General features: G+C 38.7%; 1 non-coding gene across 1 annotated transcript; it reads right to left on the reverse strand.

Moving 5' to 3' along the window:
- Positions 1–379: 379 nt before the first annotated feature.
- LOC122075043 lies at positions 380–486 on the reverse strand. Its single transcript, XR_006139178.1, has one exon. It is a non-coding gene; the product is annotated as a small nucleolar RNA R71 (small nucleolar RNA).
- Between the last annotated feature and the right edge of the window lie 4,436 nt (positions 487–4,922).

Here is a 4,922-nt window from a genome sequence, read left to right on the forward strand (position 1 = left end):
TGGAAGACCAACAGCAAAACCCTCCGCCTAAATCTCTGAAAGATAGGTTCTACCCTGCTAGAGCAGCCCAACCTTCCTGCATAGTTCTACCACAAGCCTAGGGTAATAATTTTGAGCTCAAATCTCAGTACATCACTGTGTTGCCCCACTTTCATGGGATGACATCTGAGGATGCATACCTATTTCTAAGGGAATTTGAAGAGGTATGTGTTCTAATTAAGATCCAATAGCTCTCTAATGATGCTGTTAAGCTTAGGTTCATCATGTTTGCATTGAAAGACCAAGCTAAGAAGTGGTTGTATGGGTTACCCATAAATTCCATAACCTCATGGCAACAGTTCACAGTTGTCTTCCTTAAGAAGTTTTTCCCAAGACCAATAAGTTTAGAAGTGATATCCTTCAATTTAGGCAAAAGCCTAGTGAGTCCTTTTCCAAACTTATGGAGAGATTCAAGGATCTACTCCAAGAATGCCCTCACCATAGCCTAGACTTATGGCACTTATGTCAAATAATTTATGAGGGTATTGATTAACCAATTAAACAAATGATAGAGTCTATGTGCCTTGAAGGATTCACATCCTTTCCAGATAAAGGAAAGGCATGGGAATTCTTACTTGACTTAGCTGACAAAATCAGTGAGTGGGAATCAACCTAAGAGAGTGAAAGAACCATAGGAGGGAAAGGATATTTTATGGATGGGATAGTAGCCAAGGAAGTCCATTTGGATAGCCTAATCAAAAGGATTGAGGCTATTGTTCCTAGAGAGCCATCATCAGTCAATTTGGTTAAGATGTGTGCTTGGTACCAGTCCCCTGGACATGTCATAGAAAAATGCCCCAACATCTCTGGGGGAACTTCTAATGATAGTGTTAATGCCTTATACCAGAATATATCCATATAGTAACACCTACAATCCTGGATGGAGAAATCACCCAAATTTCTCCTGGAACCAGGGCAACCAAGCAGGGCCTTCGAATTTCAATAATCAAGGTCAACCTGGACCCAGAGGCCTCCCTTTTCACAAAAATATTTTTTCTAAAATACATTTCCTAGGCTAAATTTGGGACCGCAGGATAGTTTCCTAGGGCCCCTCTCCTATCATCTTATCAGCTACCCTTGGGTTTACCAACAATGGAGAGGCAAGTAGAATAAGTGACTTAAAAAAAAATATGGCCCTCCTCATGACAAGCCATCAAAATCTTACAAGAGAATTCACCTAAGTTGTCTCAATTATGCGTGAGAGGGAGAAGGGAACTTTACCCAGTCAACCAGAGCCTGTTAACTCACAAGCACTAACTAATGCACCACTGAATATAATACAAGGTCAAACCCAACAAGGGTTGTCCAACCAATATAATGTTGTTTATGCCCTTATGAGTGGTAGAGAGTACCAACAGAGTGTTCCTAACTCTTCCCTATCCTTTACTCCTGTTAACTCTCCTTCAGTTGAGGACACAAGTTTGCCTCTTATTCCAGGTTTGTCTGATGAAGCTAAAGATTCTTCTGAAACTAAAGATGATTTGGTTGAGGAAATCAAAAATGATTCTTCTGAAAAAGGACAAATCTCTAACAATCCTTATGTTCCTCCTGGCCCATTTCCTAATCGCTTGGTAAACAAAAAGAAGACAGCTTCCATGGACAAAATTTTAGAAGTCTTCAAAAAGGTAGAAGTGAACATCCCTCTTTTGGATGCTATATCTCAGATCCCCGCCTATGCAAAGGTACTGAAAGATTTGTGTACTCACAAACATATCACTAGTGTGCCCAAAAAGGTGTTCTTGGCAGGTAATATTAGTTCCATAATTACTCAGCTTATAGTAGCCAAGTATAAGGATCCAGGGAGCCCTACCATAGCTTGTGTCATAGGAAATACCTACATAGAGCATGCCTTACTTGACCTTGGCGCAAGTGTGAATCTTTTGCCTTACCATGTGTACAAGCAACTAGGATTGGGAGAATTGAAAGCCACTGGAACTACTCTTCAGTTGGAAGATAGGTCTGTTAAGATTCCTAAAAGGATGGTTGAGGATGTATTACTAAAGGTGGGGGAATTTATTTTCTCTGTAGATTTTATTATGTTAGATACCAAGCCCTTCTCAACTAAGGATGAGATCCCAATAATTTTAGGAAGACCATTCTTGGCTACTAGTAATACATTAATCAATTGTCGGAATGATTTCTATGGTTATCTTTTGGTAACCGAATTGTTGAGTTTAACATTTTTAGGATAGGCAAGCAACCACATATGGAAGAAGAGATCAATATGCTTGAGAATTTTTTGGATTATTTTGATGATTTAATTACCAACTTTGATATTGAATTTGATTCAGAATTTCAAGAGTGTATGGATGAGTTGGATGATGATAGTGAAAATTTCTTTTCTGAAGTCTTGAGTCTTCACACACCTGTGGAGCCCTTATGACCCCTTTCCAATTACATTTTCAAAACTTTCATAGTTGAGCTCTAGAAGCTAGATCTTAAGGAGTTGCCATCTAATTTGAGGTATGCTTTCCTAGAGCCTGACCAGACTCTTCCTATAATAATTTCTTCAAATTTAACTTCTAGCTAGGAAGAGGAGTTACTTAAAGTGTTAAAAGACAATAAGGAAGTCCAAACCATGACTGATATCAAGGGTATAAGCCCTTCTATTGTGTAACATTATATACATCTTATGGAGGATTCCAAACCATCCACAGAACCCCAAAGAAGAGCTAACCCAGTGATGATGGAAGCCATTAAGAAAGAGATCCTAAAGTGCTTCGATCATGGAATAATTTATCCTATTTCTGATAGCCAATGGGTAAGCCCAGTTCACGTAGTGCCTAAAAAGTCTAGTGTGACTGTAGTTCCTAATGCCAATAATGAACTAATTCTAACCCGTGTCCAATCAGGGTGGAGAGTGTGCATAGACTATAAGAAACTTAATGCGGTAACCTAGAAGGACCATTCCCATTACCATTCATTGACCAGATATTAGAGAGGTTAGCGGGACATGAATATTATTGTTTTCTTGATGGATATTCTAGGTATAATCAGATCTCAATTGCTTTAGAGGACCAACATAAGACCACTTTTACATGCCCATATGAAACATTTGCTTACAGGCATATGCCCTTAGGGTTTTGCAATGCCCCTACTACGTTCCAACGATGATGAGCATCATTTTTGACATGGTCAAAAAATTCTTAGAAGTATTTATGGATGACTTTTCAATTCATGAGAATTCTTATTCTGAATGTCTTCATCATCTTTCCCTAGTTTTGAAAAGGTGCATATCTAAGAATTTGGTTTTTAATTGGGAGAAATGCTATTTTATGGTTAAATCTAGTATTATTTTAAGCTATGTAATATTCAATGAGAAAATTAAAGTAGATAGAGCCAAAGTGGATTTTATTAATAATTTACCACCTCCTCAATCTGTTAAGGACGTCCGATCTTTTCTAGGGCATACGGGCTTCTATTGAAGATTTATTAAGAACTTTAGTTAGTTAACCCGATCTCAGTTCATTGCATGCTAAAGATCAAACTTTTGAGTTTTCTAAAGAGTGCCTAGAATCCTTCAATTAACTTAAGAAGGAGTTGACCAATGCACCCATTGTTCAACCACCTGTTTGGACTAAACCTTTTGAATTGATGTGTGATGCTTTGGATTTTTTCATAGGAGCGGTTTTGGGTCAAAGGATTAATAAATTGCCCACTGTCATTTACTATGCTAGTAGGACCTTAAATGATGCCTGAAAGAGAATTTTTAGTTGTTGTGTTTGCATTAAAAAAGTTTCGTTCTTGCTTAGTTGGTTCACATATGGTGGTGTATACTGATCATTCTGCTCTTAGATACCTAATTCAAAAGAAGGATGCCACAGACCGTCTCATTAGGTGGGTTTTAATTTTGCAAGAGCTTGGTTTGAAAATTAGGGATAAGAAAGGAGTTGAAAACCTAATTGTAAATCATTTATCCCAGCTTCCTAATTCCTTGACTTTTGATTCTTCAGTCAACGAGAACTTTCCAGATGAACAATAATTTGCAGTGTCCAGTGAACCATGGTTTGCTGACATTGTCAACTTCTTAGTTTCAAGTGTGACTCCGGATCACTAGTCCACCCAAGATAAGTATAGGTTTCATTCCCAAGTTAAGTATTTTTTCTGGGATGATCCTTATTTATTTAAGATATGTACGGATCAGATTATCCAACGATGTGTTCCTGATCATGAGCAGCATTCCATTCTCTCTTTTTGCCATGATCATGCATGTGGTGGACACTTTGGACCTAAGAAGACTGTCGCAAAGGTTCTCCAATGCAGATTTTATTAGCCCACTTTTTGTAGATATACTTTTGATTTTTACAAGGCTTATCCCGCCTGCCAGTCTTTTGGCCGTATCAATAAGAGGAACATGATGCCTCTCAACCCTATTTTGGTAGTTGAGATCTTTGATGTATGGGGCATCGATTTCATGGGACCATTTCCTAATTCCTTTGTGAATTTGTGTATACTTTTGGCCATTGATTATGTTTCTAAATGGATAGAGGCCATACCTTGTAAATCTAATGACCACAAAGTAGTAGTCCAGTTTCTCAAAGAAAACATTTTTTCCCGCTTTGGTGCACCACGTGCAATAATTAGTGATAGGGGTACTCATATTTGTAATCTACCTTTTGAGACCTTAATGAACAAGTATGGGATCATCCATAAGTTATCTACCCCTTATCACCCCTAAACTAGTGGCCAAGTGGAGGTGTAATATCCCGCTTCTTAAACCCGGTCTGATTTCGTGGTTGAACCGGTTTAACCATGTAGGAACCGAGCCAGAGGATGTTAGAGCGGGTTCCTTATGGGCTATGATGGCACGGGTGACCTTAAACACCGGCTGGCCCGACAAGTCTGAGCCAGTGCCAGAAGAGACGGGAGTGCCCAAACCGTGT

Source organism: Macadamia integrifolia, chromosome 3 (genome assembly GCF_013358625.1).
Source record: "Macadamia integrifolia cultivar HAES 741 chromosome 3, SCU_Mint_v3, whole genome shotgun sequence".
NCBI classification, from domain to species: domain Eukaryota; kingdom Viridiplantae; phylum Streptophyta; class Magnoliopsida; order Proteales; family Proteaceae; genus Macadamia; species Macadamia integrifolia.